The sequence below is a fragment of the Cornus florida genome, unplaced genomic scaffold (assembly GCF_030987335.1).
Source record: "Cornus florida cultivar Cherokee Brave unplaced genomic scaffold, ASM3098733v1 CherokeeBrave_3.0.0_Hap2_Chr02, whole genome shotgun sequence".
NCBI classification, from domain to species: Eukaryota; Viridiplantae; Streptophyta; class Magnoliopsida; order Cornales; family Cornaceae; genus Cornus; species Cornus florida.
This window is the reverse complement of record NW_026775572.1, coordinates 40,477,399-40,494,460: the sequence shown is the minus strand read 5'-3', so window position 1 is coordinate 40,494,460 and position 17,062 is coordinate 40,477,399. Positions and strand designations below refer to the sequence as shown.

Genomic DNA, 17,062 nt, shown 5'->3' with positions numbered 1-17,062 from the left:
TCAAGACATTGAATGAACCTTGTTATTCAATCAAACATCTTTTTATTGATTTAATTTTTTTTATTTTTATTTTTTAATTATTTTTTTTATATATGACTATGTGCAATGTCCAAGTTCATTAAGCTCTCTAATCACCCCATGTAACAAGCGTTGAGCCAACGACTCCCAAACCAGATGGTCTTAGGGCGTTAAGTGTAAAGACACTCCTAAGGGCGTAATGACTCAGAATGACTAGGCTACGAACTCAAACTAATCATACATCTTACATTCTTTCCTTGTCTTCCTTTTTAATCAGTTGACATGTTGAAAGAATGCAGTTTTTTTTTTTATTTATTTTATTTATTTATTTATTTCTTTCTTTTCTTTGCAAGGTCATTTTATCAAGAATGAAAGCTTTCAAAGTATACTAGCTCAATTGGAACAAACCAAGACAATAATCAACGAAGCATGTACCCCACAAATTAAATGCTAGTGTGTACAAGTGCAAGTGTAGAATTCTAGAATCAACTCTCAAAGCATTTTCAGCCAACAAGATGATGTGTACCACAAGAGCAAACAGGATATCAAAAATTAAAAATTTACCCCTAAATGGCATCCTAGAGCATACAAGAAATATTAGACTCTAACAACTTGCTTTTCAAAGGCACTATGCTTCAAAAGTTCGAAATCATTGCCAAACACATCTCAAATCTCATCATGTATTTAAAGCTTAACTTAAAATAGAGTGAAGCATGATGACCTTACCCCCAAACTTAAACTGTACATTGTCCTCAATGTGCAATGAGAACAATGTAAAATGATGGAAAGAGTATACCGTGATGGCAACGATTATGAAGTCCAGCAGTGATCCAGTAGGAAAGATGTCTCCCCCAAACTTGGATGCAAAAACCTAGCTGTATAACCATACTAGCAAACTCACATCAAATAGCATATGGGATAAGCAATACCTACAGTCCAAAACAATATATAACATACTGCAAAGAGATATGAGATGAAATCCTAGATAAAAGATGAAACATGTATAACCAAGCATAAGGGCATATTAGTAACATATTTTTGATTTTTGATTTTTTTTTTTTGATACACGAGCTCGCCAGAGAAAGCCCAATCAAAAGCCGCCGGCGAGACGCAACCGAAATTCGCCGGAGAACAGCGACCCAGCAGCGATCAGAGAAGAACCCAGCCGCTACGCCGTTGGACGAACCAGCAGCAATCGCCGGAGAAAAACCCAGCTGCGATCGCCGGAGAGAACTGCAAAGCTGTAATCGACGACGAACCCAGCCGCGACGCCGTTTGATGAACCAGCCGCCGGAATCGCTGGGGAAAACGACGAGTCACAAGCTCGCCGGAGAGGACCAATCCGGAATCGGACTGATTCAAGCACAGCCGGAAGAAAACGGACAGCCGCGACGCCGACGAATTAAACAAGAACCAGGAAATGGCGCTGGAAGATGAACAGATGCGACGCCGAAAAGAAAGCAGATGCAACGCCGCTGCTGTTTTTTTTTATTTTTTTATTTTTTTATTTTTTTTTCAGAAAGACGACCCAGACGCTCGCCGGAAAGTAACGAACAGCCGGGTCGGAAAATAAAAGGCGAAGCCAACGGCGAACTCAAACCGTCGGCGGAGAAGAACTCAGAACCATGGCGCCGTTTTTAACAACCGCGACACCGTGGAAGAGGAGAAGAGATCAGCGGAAGATTGTGGGTTCCTGTACACCGTGAACGCCAGGAGGAAATTTAGAGTGGCGACTCGAAACTGGGAGAACAGAGAGGAATGTATTTTGGAGATTGAAGGTAGGACACAACAAAGCTAAGGCGCGATCGATCTGCTTTGACGGGGGATCGACAATTTTAGGCAAAAAATGTCCCCTTCACTGTCTAATAAGAAGGGAGAAACATAAGTAAAATGGATCGATCCCTTTGGACGGGTGGTGCGACCGAGCGTGTGCACAAAATAATGCACAACACTTTAGGTTTAGAAATAATGTCAAGTGGGTACCATATTTTAAAATTTATAAAACCACTAAACACTTATACTATGGAGTATGAAGTGAGCAGGGATCGTCTCAAGAGATCTAAACAATTATAGGTTTTCTAGAATTGAATTCTACTTTAATGCTTATGTGATTGCCAAAAGGGTTTTGTTTGTGATTAAAACTAATTTTAAACTAAATGATTGCAATAAAGAAATAGAGTTTAAGAGATTGGAAAGAGACTTAGGGTGTAGGATTCACCACTAAGCACATTCCCTAACTCACTCACTTTCAACTAATTGGGGAAATAATACTATGTAATCTATATGTGGCTAACAAGTGCAATGAAAAGTGTAAACAATCAATTTCAAGCATGAATCAACTACCTAATGACAATTAAACTAAGTGTAGTGCAATTCACCCATTCAAAGCATGATTTATCAATCCAAGTTACAAATTTAACACACATTAATCTAGAAGATAATGCAATTGTGACAAGAAGTATGGAATTCAAACATAAGTATGGATGGTCTACTTACCTAATAATTGAATTACAATTAAATTAATTAAACTTAAATTAAACTAATTAAACATGAATTTAAAACTAATTAGACAACAAATTAACCTAAACATGTAGTACCATCCATCAAATGGAAGCATTTTTCATCAATTTGAAACACAATTACAACTAAGCAATACCATGCATAGCCATCACAAGAATCAATTAACAAAGAATTCATGTGTAAAATTTGTTTATCAATCAACCACACATAAGACAATATGAGATTAATACAGATAATCAATTGGAAGAATTTAATTCATAATATTCAAGACTATACACTAATTACATAAATTAATCCCCAAAAAGTATGAAAAGAGAGAGACAATAGGTTACATGCTTAGGGTTTATCCAACCCTAAGTAGAAGAATCAGCCACTCATGGTTGATGGAGTCGAAGACAGGACAATCCCCATCATCTGCTTCATCTTCTCTGAACTTTTCTTCCAAACCCTAGCCTGTTCTCGCTTTTTCTCTTTTTTCGCGTGTTTTTCCAGAGAGAAAATACGATACTACGATACAGCAAAAAAAAAATAAAAAAAAATATATAAAACTTTTTTTTTCTCTAATAATCTTTACCTAAATAAATCTAAAACTAACCCTAATCTAATGGCTCACTGGGCCTTAAGTAACAATCTCATTAAAGCCCAACAGTTCCCAAAATGAGCCCAAAAATTAAATAAAAACTGTAATGTTGCTAAGTCCTGGGGGATCGATCCCCCACCCTGGGGATCGATCCCCCCAGAGTTGACAAATTCCTTTAAGCCTTATTTAGCTCCATTTTTACCCCGGGCTATTTGGTTTGCTTCTCCATCTTTGGGAACATAATCAAAGGCCCGAAATTGACCGCTTTGTGCCATTGTTTAAAAATCTTTGCTTAACTCCAAAAAGGCTTAATTGGACCGTTCTTAGCTCATTTTAACTTTATTGCCCTGAAATACACATAAACATAAATTAGGACTAAAACATAAAATTAAGATATATGCGAAGACTGAAATACCTTAGCTTAGGTGCTGAAATGTGCAACATTTAAGCACTTATCACGCCCCCAAACTTAGATATTGCTAGTCCCTAGCAATAAACTACAGCATGGAAATGAAACAAACATATATACAATTATGAACTAATAAAGCAAATAAAGATAACACCACTTTCGTAGGGATCACGGTTGTATTTAGCATATGCAACAAGTCTTTTAAACCCCTAGGTTACCCCTAGTGGACGAGTGAAGTCTCGTGAGGGTTTACAGAAATGGTACCCACAAACATCAACAGCTCTTTCTTACTTGAGAAGTAACGACACATATTAAACAAGTGTTGAAAGTAGACTACCTCAAGTATGCAAATTTCTGCCATTTCTAAGCTATTATCAACGTTTCAACATCATGTAAGCAAAAACGGTCCTCCACACATCAATCAATTAATCATGCAAATTGAATCAATTATATCATCCTTTTAAGTGAACCGGCATCAAAATGTGTTGCTATCCTAGCAAATCAAAGTAATGGCATAGCCTTACCCTCAAACTAGCGTGCAGATATAGTACCAGACATCAAGACATTGAATGAACCTTGTTATTTAATCAAACATTCTTTTTTTTTTTTTTTTTTTTTATTGATTTCATTTTTTATTTTTATGTATGACCATGTGCAATGTCCAAATTCCTTGAGCTCTCTAATCACCCCATGTAACAAGCGTTGAGCTAACGACTCCCAAACCAGATGGTCTTAGGGCGTTAAGTGTAAAGACACTCCTAAGGGCGTAATGACTCGGAATGGCTAGGCTACGAACTCAAACTAATCATACATCTTACATTCTTCCCTTGTCTTCCTTTTTAATCAGTTGACATGTTGAAAGAATGCAGTTTTTTTTTTTTTTTTTAATTTATTTCTTTTCTTTCCTTTGCAAGGTCATTTTATCAAGAATGAAAGCTTTCAAAGCATACTAGCTCAATTGGAACAAACCAAAACAATAATCAACTAAGCATGTACCCCATAAATTGAATGCTAGTGTGCGCAAGTGCAAATGTAGAATTCTAGAATCAACTCTCAAAAGCATTTTCAACCAACAAGATGATGTGTACCACAAAAGCAAACATGATGTCAAAAATTAAAATTTACCCCTAAATGGCATCTTAGAGCATACAAGAAGTATTAGACTCTAACAACTTGTTTTTTAAAGGCACTATGCTTCAAAAGTTCAAAATCATTGCCAAATATATCTCAAATCTCAATCATGCATTTAAAACTCAACTTAAAGTAGAATGTAACAAGGCTACTTTACCCCCAAACTTAAACTGCACATTGTCCTCAATGTGCAATGAGAACAATGAAAGAAATGGAAAGAGTATAACCTACTAGAAAAATCACACTAGCAACTCACATCAAATATCAAATGGAATAAGTAAAGCATACATTCCAAAACAATATAGAATAAGATGTAAAGAGATATGATATCAAGCCCTTTGTAAAAGATGAAAACATACATAACTAAGCAGAAGGGCATAACGAGGACACATATTTTTGAAATTTTTGTGATATGTTTTTTTTTTTTTTTTTAATTTCAAGAATAGGATTGATCTCCCAGTTTTTTTTTTTTTTTTTTTTTTTTTTTTTTTTTTTTTTTTGGTTTTTTTAACACAAAGAAAAATATTCTAAACTAAAAAGCAAAAATATATACTAAACTAAAAATAAATAAATATATACTAAAATAAATCAATTCAATATTTTTTTTTTTTTTTTTTTTTTTTTTTTTTTTTACAAAGGAAAAGAACATGTATATACAACCAACAAAATAAAATAAGAAAAATGGGCTAAGTTTAACGTCTCTAGCAAGACGGAATGTTACTGAAATTTTATTTTATTTTAATATTTTTTTTATTTTTATCAAAAATAAATAAAGAAATAAATAACTAAAAACACTACTACAAATTCTACTTAGCCTTTTTTTTTTTTTTTTTTTAAAACATCAATGCTACTCTTTTTTTTTTATCTATTTTTTTTTTTAATAAATCAATTCAAATATATATATATATATATATACTTTTTAATTATTAAAATTTTTATGTTATGTTTTTATTTTTTTATTTTTTTGTTTTTTTTTATTATTTTATTATTTTAATTTTTTTCTTTTCTTTTTCTCTTTCTTTTTTATTTTTTTATTTTTAAAAATTTTTTTTTTATTTATGTATCAATTGGAACGGCGAAGCCAAAAGCTCACCGGAGAAGATGAACAGCCGCGACCACTGTTGGAAGAACCAACCGCCGGAAATCGTGGCCGGAGAAGAACCAGCCTTGTTCGCCGGCGAATCCAAGCCGAGATCGCCAGAGAGAAACGAACCCGCGACGCCGGAAAAATGAACCCAGTTGTGACGCCGGAAAAATGGCTCAAACACCATTTTTTTTTTTTTTTAACACGAGGTCGCCGGAGAAAGCCTAATCAAAAGCCGCCGGCGAGACGCAACCGACATTCGCCGGAGAACAGCCACCCAGCAGCGATCGGAGAAGAACCCAGCCGCTACGCCGTTGGACGAACCAGCAGCAATCGCCGGAGAGACGACGCCGATGCAGCCGTAAACCAGCCGCGATCGCTGGGAGAAAAGGGACGCCGATGAAGCCGAGATCGCTGGAATATGATGCCGATGCAGCCGCGACCTCGCTGGAGAATAACGAGCCGCGAACCCACCAGCCGGAATTACCGACTAACGAACCCAGAAAACGGCAAACGGCGTCGGAAAGACGAACCCAGATGCGACGCAGGAAAGCAACGAACAACCGCGTCATCGGATGACGAAACAGATCGCCGGAAAGATGAACCCAGCTGCGAATCCGCTGCTGGGTCTCGCAGGCATATGAAATAGCCATGACCCAGATCTGACGGCGGAAAAATAAAGGCCGAAACAGCCTTGATCGCTGGAGAACACCAGCCTAAATCGCTAGAAAAACTCAGCCTCGACGCCAGAGAAGAACTATGAACAGCCAAGAGAAGAGAAGAGTGAACCGTGAGGGTTGGACAATGAAATTGGGTTTAGAGATTTTTGGGGGAAGAAGCAGAATTTCAAGCAACAGAGGAATGTATTCGTGGTTTCAAGGGCTAAGGTGCGATCGATCTGCTTTGATGGGGGATCGACAATTTTAGGCAAAAAATGTCCCCTTCACTGTTTAATAAGAAGGGAGAAACAAAAGTAAAATGGGATCGATCCTTTGGACGGGGGATCAATCCACTTGGCCTATTTTTTTGTTACTCTCTGCCAAGAAAATGGGATCGATCTCCTACCCATTTTGGGGATCGATCTTTCTTTTTTCCTTTTTTTTCAATTTTTCAATTTTTTTTTTTTTAAAAAAAATAATAATAATAAAAATAAACAAAAAAAATAAAACAAAACAAAACTAAAAAGAATATATACACTAAAATGAAAAATAGATAAAAAAAATAAAATAAAAATAATAATAAATAAAATTGAAATAAAATCACTTATCAACCTATACTAATTAATACTTTTAAATTTTTTTTTTTTTTTTTTTATGTTTTTGAATAAATCAAAATTAACATGAAATATATACAAAAATAATAAAAATAATAATAATAAAATAGAAATAAAATCAAACACCAACCTACATTACTCATTTACAATTTTTTTTTTTAATTTTTTTTTAAATTTAAAAATGCATAAATGTACAAAAGGAAAAATAGAAATAAAATAATAATAAAATGAAAATTAAAATGCAACGAAGGAGAAACTCGATACAACTAGTGTTTAACGTCCCTAGAAAGACGTGAGATGTTCTCAATCTTCAAAATAAATGGGATCTACCAAGAGGGCAGATTCCACATTTCTTTGAAAATTTTGTCCATTAATGTATGGTTTAAGCCTTTGACCATTAACTTTGAAGGTCCCTTCATTTTTTAGATTTTTAAGTTCAACAGCCCCATGAGGTGAAACGGAGATAATTTGATAAGGGCCTTCCCATTTGGTTCGAAGCTTTCCAGGGAAAAATTTGAGCCTAGAGTTGAATAACCAAGCCTTTTGACCGGCTTCAAAGGACTTTTTCACAATATGTTTATCATGAAATGCTTTTGCCCTTGCCTTGTAAATTTTTGAACTATCATAGGCATCATTTCTCAATTCCTCTAACTCATTGAGTTGGAGTAAACGGTCATTTCCAGCCTTATCAAGATCAAAGTTGAGCCTTTTTATTGCCCAAAGTGCTTTGTGTTCTAGCTCAACCGGAAGATGACAAGGCTTCCCATAAACAAGTCTATATGGAGACATGCCTATTGGAGTCTTGTAAGCTGTCCGGTAAGCCCACAAAGCATCGTTCAATTTTCTTGACCAATCTTTTCGGGTCGGATTGACAGTTTTCTCAAGAATATGCTTGATTTCCCTATTTGACACCTCGACTTGCCCACTTGTTTGGGGATGGTAGGGAGTGGCCACTTTATGTGTGACGGAGTATTTCAAAAAAAGTTGCTTCAAGAATTGATTACAGAAATGTTTTCTTCCATCACTTATCATAGCCCTTGGCATACCAAAACGAGCAAAGATATTTGATTTAACGAATGCAATTACCACGGAGTGGTCATTCGTTTTGGTAGCACAAGCCTCAACCCACTTTAAAACATAATCAACGGCAACGAGGATATATTGAAAGCCATAAGACATTGGGAATGGTCCCATAAAGTCTATGACCCATACATCGAAGATTTCAACTACAAAGATTGAAGTTAAGGGCATCATGTCTCTCTTTGACATTGATCCCAACTTTTGACACCGAACACACACCTTACAAAAGTTATAGGCATCTCGGTGGATAGTGGGCCAGAAGAGCCCACTTTGAAGAACCTTCAAAGCGGTCTTTTTTCCACTAAAATGCCCACCACAAGCAAGTGTGTGACAAAATGCAAGGACGCTCGGAACTTCACTTTCCGGCACACATCTCCTGATGATTTGATCCGGGCAATAACGAAACAGAATGGGATCTTCCCAATAGTATTTCCGGATGTTAGCAAAGAATCGAACCTTTTCTTGTTTTGACCAATTAATGGGAAGTTTGCTGGTTGCAAGATAGTTAATAATGTCGGCGAACCAAGGCAACGTCCCATTTGAGATTTGAAAGAGTTGTTCATCCGGAAATGATTCATGAATTTCAAGATTTGGAGAAGATTCAACCATTAATCTAGACAGATGATCGGCAACGACATTATCGGAGCCCTTTTTATCCTTGATTTCAAAGTCAAATTCTTGAAGAAGTAGAATCCATCTTATCAAGCGAGGTTTGGTTTCCTTTTTCATTAAAAGATGCCTAAGAGCGGCATGATCGGAAAACACAATTACCTTGGATCCTAAGAGATATGACCGAAATTTATTAAGGGCATATACTACGGCAAGTAACTCTTTCTCGGTGGTAGAATAGTTCAATTGGGCACCTGAGAAAGTCTTACTCGCATAGTATATAGCATATGGTAGTTTACCTACCCTTTGCCCCAAAACAGCACCCATTGCGAAGTCGGAAGCATCACACATAATCTCAAATGGTAAGGACCAATTTGGAGGTTGCATGATAGGAGCGGATGATAGAAGAGTGCGAAGTTGATAAAAAGCATTTAGGCATGCTTCATCAAAGACAAATGGAGTCTCCTTGGCAAGAAGGTTACACAAGGGTCTAGCAATTTTGCTAAAGTCTTTGATGAATCGGCGATAAAAACCGGCATGTCCTAGAAAGGAGCGGATTTCTCTCACCGTAGTAGGTGGAGACAATTCAGAAATTAGCTCAACTTTCTCTCTATCTACTTCTATTCCTCTTTTAGAGATGACATGTCCAAGCACGATTCCTTCTTGAACCATGAAATGGCTCTTTTCCCAACTTAACACAAGATTAGTCTCACGACATCTTTGAAGCACTTTTTTGAGATTTTGGAGACACGAATCAAATGAGGACCCAAAAACCGAGAAGTCATCCATAAAGACTTCTAAATACTTCTCCACCATGTCCGAAAAAATGACATCATACACCTTTGGAAAGTGGCAGGAGCATTGCACAATCCGAAAGGCATCCGTCGATAAGCAAATGTACTGAAAGGACATGTGAATGTGGTATTTTCTTGATCCAATGGATCTAGGGCCACTTGATTGTACCCCGAGTAACCATCTAGGAAGCAATAGTATTGTTGCCCAGCCAATCTTTCCAAGATTTGGTCAATGAAAGGCAATGGAAAATGGTCCTTCCTAGTGGCAGAATTCAGCTTTCGGTAATCTATGCAAACACGCCATGAAGTGGCGGTGCGTTTCGAAATAAGATCACCCTTAGCATTTTCAACAACTGTGATTCCCGACTTTTTAGGAACCACTTGAGTTGGACTAACCCATTTGGAATCAGAGATAGGATAAATGATTCCTGCATCTAGAAGTTTCACAACCTCCTTCATGACAACTTCCTTCATATTTGGGTTCAATCTCCTTTGAGCATCCCTAAATGGCCTTTCATCCTCTTCCATGTGTATGCGATGCATACAAATAGAAGGGTCAATGCCTTTTAGGTCAGCCACACTCCATCCAATGGCTTCTTTGTTAGCTTTAAGCACTTCCAAAAGATCATTCTCTTGGTCATTTTCAAGATTGGAAGCAATGATGACCGGAAGAGTCACTTTTGGGCCTAAGAATGCGTATTTCAGATTTGATGGAAGAGGCTTAAGCTCAAGAATAGGAGGAGAGATGAGAGATGGAACTGGTGGAGTACTAGAGAGTGAAGGAAGAGGTTCTTTCTTGCTTTTCCAAGGTGGGTAATCCAAAGTGGCCACAGAGTCCATCAAAGCATTCACCTCACTTATGGATCCTTCTGTGTCAAAACCACAACTTTCAAACATTTCACAAAGGCACGCCTCAAGAGGGTCCTTAGATAAAATAGAGGGAAGAGTCTCCTCTATGGTTTCATCCAAGACATCCACTAGGAAACACTCGTCTTCATCTGTGGGATGTTGACTCGCATTGAATACATTAAGCTTAACCATCATGTTGCCAAATGAGATATCCATAATGCCAGATCTACAATTAATGGTGGCATTGGCAGTGGCAAGGAATGGCCTTCCTAGGATGACTGGAATGTGGTGAGATTAGGGACTGGCTCAGTATCTAGTACCACAAAATCAACCGGGAAATAAAATTTATCAACCTTAATTAGAATATCCTCAACAATTCCCCTTGGTTTCTTAATTGATCTATCGGCTAGTTGGATTACTACCGATGTTGGCTTCAAGTCCCCTAACCCTAACTGCAAGTAAACAGAGTATGGAATGAGATTGATACTTGCACCTAAATCAAGGAGAGCTCTACGAACCTCTTGGTTTCCAATAACACAAGAAATAGTCGGAGCACCCGGATCCTTGAACTTAGGAGGAGTGTTAGAAAGAATGATGGAACTCACTTGTTCTGTTAAAAGCACTTTCTTAAGGTCCCTTCCCTTGCTCTTCCTCTTTTGTGTGCACAAGTCCTTCAAGAACTTTGCATATGGTGGAATTTTCCTAATTGCATCTAGAAGAGGAAGATTGATTTTCACTTGTTTAAACACTTCCATCATATCATGAATTTTTCCTTCTTGTCTCCCAAATGATGAAGTCTCTCTCAAAGCTTGAGGAAATGGAGCTTTTGGCTCATAAGGCTTCTTTAATTGGGGAGATGATGATGAAGATGATGGAATGTCCTTTTTGGAACCACTAGCATCCAAGGAAATTGGAATAGAATTTGGAATGGGATGGATGCAACCACTTGGTTGTGCCAATTCATTATCCTCCTTAGGTACCTCTACCTTATTATCCACTTTCCTACCATTCCTCAAGGTAGTAATTGCTTGAACTTGCTCATTTCCAGAAAATTCTGATGAAGGACTTGCTTGCGCCATAAATTGCCCTTTAGGATTGGTCTCAGTTTGACTAGGCAACTTACCTTTCTCTCTCACATTTAAAGAATTAGCTAATTGCCCAATTTGAGCTTCAAGCTTTGCAATTGATTAAGAGTGAGAATGAAACAGTTGATTATCTTTTTGAAGATTACCTAAAGCTTGCAAGACTTTGTCCTCAAAAGCGGAACTCTTAGGAGGCGCTTGATTTGGATTAGAGTAAGATTGAGAATTTGATGCTTGTGGATGAGAATATTGATTCATATTTTGAGGATAGAATGAAGGACGGTAACCTTGAGAATTCTGATTTTGATTTTGGAGATGTGGGGGAACATACTTTGCTTGGTAACCTTGATTTTGAGGAGGGTTTGCACCGTCTCCTTGATTTCTCCATGCAAAGTTAGGATGATTTTTCCACCCCGGATTGTATGTATTGGAATAAGGGTTGTTCCCTTGATGAATGAAAGCTGCATTTGCTTGTTCTTGAGACTCACTTGGTATAATTTGTCCAAGAGGGCAATTTGAAGTATGGTGAGTGTAACTAGAACAAGTCATGCACATTTCATTGGAATGGTGAGGATATGATTGAGTTGCCGGACCTTGATTCAAAAGGAATGTATCAAACCTTTGAGTAAGATTTTTGACCTCAGCGGCAATTTCCATGGAAGAGTCTATTTGATTTATAGCTTTCTTTCCTCCCATATGTGCTAGGTGACTACCCCTAGAAGATGAAGATCTATGCATTGAGTTTTCACTCATTTTTTCGAAAAGTTGCCAAATTTCATCTTCATTTCGTTTAATGTAGCTTCCGCCACAAGAAGCATCAACAATGCCCTTATTGGCATCGGATAAACTTGAAAAGAAACATTGAACTAATTGCCACTTAGGAATGTCATGATGTGGACACTTCCGTAGCAAGTCATTCAAACGTTCCCATGCTTCATGAAGGGGTTCTCCTTCTTGTTGTTTAAATTCACGAATGGAAGTTCTCATGGCATCAGTTTGACTTGCGTGGTAATACTTTTTTAAGAACTCTTGTTGCAATTGTGCCCAAGAGGTAATTGTATTTGGCCGCAAGTTGTTGAACCAATATTTAGCTTTATCCCGAAGAGGGAAAGGGAAAAGCTTCATTTTTAGGACTTCTTCCGGAACATCCGTGATTTTCACGGTGGAGCAGACTTCCAAAAACTCATCTAAATGTTTATAAGGCTCTTCATTGCTCAACCCATAGAAAAGGGGGCACATGTTAATGGTGGAAGCCTTAATCTCATAATGATGAGCACGGAAATTTGGCAATTGAATGCAAGTGGGTGCATTATATTGATTTGGAGTGTAACGATCCCTAAGGACCATTGGAGGATTGAGAGGATTGAGAGGAGGATATGGCATTTGACCTTGTTGATGATATACCATTTGACCTTGTTGAGGGTATGCCATTTGAACATATTGTTGTTGTTGCTCACCAATTGGGGGAACAACATTTGGCCTTGGCATCCCTAGATTAGGTTGTTGCACCGGATGATTAACTGGTTGTGGCATTCCCAAGGCTGGATGCACACCTTGAGGATCCACAATATGAACTTGTGGTGGGTGGTGCACATCATTATGATCCACATGACCAAGATCTACAATGGGATCTTCAATTGGATCTTCCATTAAAGGTGATGGAAGATCAAAATTTGAAAGATTAAGATGACTATCCCTAGTACAACTTCTTAAACGCCGAAGAAAAATTTCAAGATTTTGATTTACAGGAGCAAGAGGACGATTAAGTGATCTACGACCATGCATGCACTAGAACAAGTCAACACACCAACATTTCAAAATTTCAACCTCCACATACGATGTTCCCAAACTCCTCAATAATATCAATGCACTTAAAACAAATAAATGCCTCCACACGGGCCGATGCCTTCTACAAGAAGGTATGCTTAGACTTAAAAATAAAACAATTCAATTTAAGCCTCCACTTGGGCTGTCCACAGCATGCAAATTGGTATACAATTAAAGTACTAAAATTAAAGAGAACTTACAGATGGTCCTTAAGTAACTTCAAATTTTTTTAATTGATTCTAAGTCCAGCATTTGCTCCACTTTGCTTCAAGTACCTAATTGACAAATCAAATAATAATAAAAAAAAAACTTAAAAATTAAAATGACTTAAAAGTAGACAATCAACAAAGAACTAATGTTTAATTCAATTCTTCAAAACCGTTAGATCCCCGGCAACGACGCCAAAACTATGGTGCGACCGAGTATGTGCACAAAATAATGCACAACACTTTAGGTTTAGAAAAAATGTCAAGTGGGCACCATATTTTAAAATTTATAAAACCACTAAACACTTATACTATGGAGTATGAAGTGAGCAGGGATTGTCCCAAGAGATCTAAACAATTATAGGTTTTCTAGAATTGAATTCTACTTTAATGCTTATGTGATTGCCAAAAGGGTTTTGTTTGTGATTAAAACTAATTTTAAACTAAATGATTGCAATAAAGAAATAGAGTTTAAGAGATTGGAAAGAGACTTAGGGTGTAGGATTCACCACTAAGCACATTCCCTAACTCACTCACTTTCAACTAATTGGGGAAATAATACTATGTAATCTATATGTGGCTAACAAGTGCAATGAAAAGTGTAAACCATCAATTTCAAGCATGAATCAACTACCTAATGACAATTAAACTAAGTGTAGTGCAATTCACCCATTCAAAGCATGATTTATCAATCCAAGTTACAAATTTAACACACATTAATCTAGAAGATAATGCAATTGTGACAAGAAGTATGGAATTCAAACATAAGTATGGATGGTCTACTTACCTAATAATTGAATTGCAATTAAATTAATTAAACTTAAATTAAACTAATTAAACATGAATTTAAAACTAATTAGACAACAAATTAACCTAAACATGTAGTACCATCCATCAAATGGAAGCATTTTTCATCAATTTGAAACACAATTACAACTAAGCAATACCATGCATAGCCATCACAAGAATCAATTAACAAAGAATTCATGTGTAAAATTTGTTTATCAATCAACCACACATAAGACAATATGAGATTAATACAGATAATCAATTGGAAGAATTTAATTCATAATATTCAAGACTATACACTAATTACATAAATTAATCCCCAAAAAGTATGAAAAGAGAGAGAGAATAGGTTACATGCTTAGGGTTTATCCAACCCTAAGTAGAAGAATCAGCCACTCATGGTTGATGGAGTCGAAGACAGGACAATCCCCATCATCTGCTTCATCTTCTCTGAACTTTTCTTCCAAATCCTAGCCTGTTCTCGCTTTTTCTCTTTTTTCACGTGTTTTTCCAGAGAGAAAATACGATACTACGATACAGCAAAAAAATAAAATAAAATAAAAAAATAAAAAAAACTTTTCTTTTCTCTAATAATCTTTACCTAAATAAAAACTAAAACTAACCCTAATCTAATGGCTCACTGGGCCTTAAGTAACAATCTCATTAAAGCCCAACAGTTCCCAAAATGAGCCCAAAAATTAAATAAAAACTGTAATGTTGCTAAGTCCTGGGGGATCGATCCCCCACCCTGGGGATCGATCCCCCCAGAGTTGATAAATTCCTTTAAGCCTTATTCAGCTCCATTTTTGCCCCGGGCTATTTGGTTTGCTTCTCCATCTTTGGGAACATCATCAAAGGCCCGAAATTGACCGCTTTGTGTCATTGTTTGAAAATCTTTGCTTAACTCCAAAAAGGCTTAATTGGACCGTTCTTAGCTCATTTTAACTTTATTGCCCTGAAATACACATAAACATAAATTAGGACTAAAACATAAAATTAAGATATATGCGAAGACTGAAATACCTTAGCTTAGGTGCTGAAATGTGCAACATTTAAGCACTTATCAACGGGGGATCAATCCACTTAGCCTATTTTTTTGTTGCTCTCTGCCAAGAAAATGGGATCGATCTCTTACCCATTTTGGGGATCGATCTTTCTTTTTTCCTTTTTTGTCAATTTTTCAAAATTTTTTTTTAAAAATAATAATAATAATAATAAAAATAAATAAATAAATAAAATAAACAAAAAAATAAAACAAAACAAAACTAAAAAGAATATATACACTAAAATGAAAAATAGATAAAAAATAAAATAAAAATAATAATAAATAAAATTGAAATAAAATCACTTATCAACCTATACTAATTAATACTTTTTAAATTTTTTTTTTTTATGTTTTTGAATAAATCAAAATTAACATGAAATATATACAAAAATAAAAAAAATAATAATAATAAAATAGAAATAAAATCAAACACCAACCTACATTACTCATTTACAATTTTTTTTTTTTAATTTTTTTTAAATTTAAAAATGCATAAATGTACAAAAGGAAAAATAGAAATAAAATAATAATAAAATGAAAATTAAAATGCAACGAAGGAGAAACTCGATACAACTAGTGTTTAACGTCACTAGAAAGACGTGAGATGTTCTCAATCTTCAAAGTAAATGGGATCTACCAAGAGGGCAGATTCCACATTTCTTTGAAAATTTTGTCCATCAATGTATGGTTTAAGCCTTTGACCATTAACTTTGAAGGTCCCTTCATCTTTTAGATTTTTAAGTTCAACAGCCCCATGAGGTGAGACGGAGATAATTTGATAAGGGCCTTCCCATTTGGTTCGAAGCTTTCCAGGGAAAAATTTGAGCCTAGAGTTGAATAACCAAGCCTTTTGACCGGCTTCAAATGACTTTTTCACAATATGTTTATCATGAAATACTTTTGTCCTTGCCTTGTAAATTTTTGAACTATCATAGGCATCATTTCTCAATTCCTCTAGCTCATTGAGTTGGAGTAAATGGTCCTTTCCAACCTTATCAAGATCAAAGTTGAGCCTTTTTATTGCCCAAAGTGCTTTGTGTTCTAGCTCAACCGGAAGATGACAAGGCTTCCCATAAACAAGTCTATATGGAGACATACCTATTGGAGTCTTGTAAGCTGTTCGGTAAGCCCACAAAGCATCGTTCAATTTTCTTGACCAATCTTTTCGGGTCGGATTGACAGTTTTCTCAAGAATATGCTTGATTTCCCTATTTGACACCTCGACTTGCCCACTTGTTTGGGGATGGTAGGGAGTGGCCACTTTATGTGTGACGGAGTATTTCAAGAAAAGTTGCTTCAAGAATTGATTACAGAAATGTTTTCCTCCATCACTTATCATAGCCCTTGGCATACCAAAATGAGCAAAGATATTTGATTTAACGAATGCAATTACCACGGAGTGATCATTCGTTTTGGTAGCACAAGCCTCAACCCACTTTGAAACATAATCAACGGCAACGAGGATGTATTGAAAGCCATAAGACATTGGGAATGGTCCCATAAAGTCTATGCCCCATACATCGAAGATTTCAACTACAAAGATTGAAGTTAAGGGCATCATGTCTCTCTTTGACATTGATCCCAACTTTTGACACCGAACACACACCTTACAAAAGTTATAGGCATCTCGGTGGATAGTGGCCAGAAGAGCCCACTTTAAAGAACCTTCAAAGCAGTCTTTTTTCCACTAAAATGCCCACCACAAGCAAGTGTGTGACAAAACGCAAGGACGCTCGAAACTTCACTTTCCGGCACACATCTCCTGA

The 17,062-nt window shown here is 36.5% G+C and overlaps 1 non-coding gene across 1 annotated transcript; it reads left to right on the top strand.

Moving 5' to 3' along the window:
• Positions 1–12,312: 12,312 nt before the first annotated feature.
• On the top strand, positions 12,313–12,419 carry LOC132297833 (small nucleolar RNA R71). The gene has a single exon (XR_009479423.1). It is a non-coding gene; the product is annotated as a small nucleolar RNA R71 (small nucleolar RNA).
• The last annotated feature ends 4,643 nt before the right edge of the window (positions 12,420–17,062 follow it).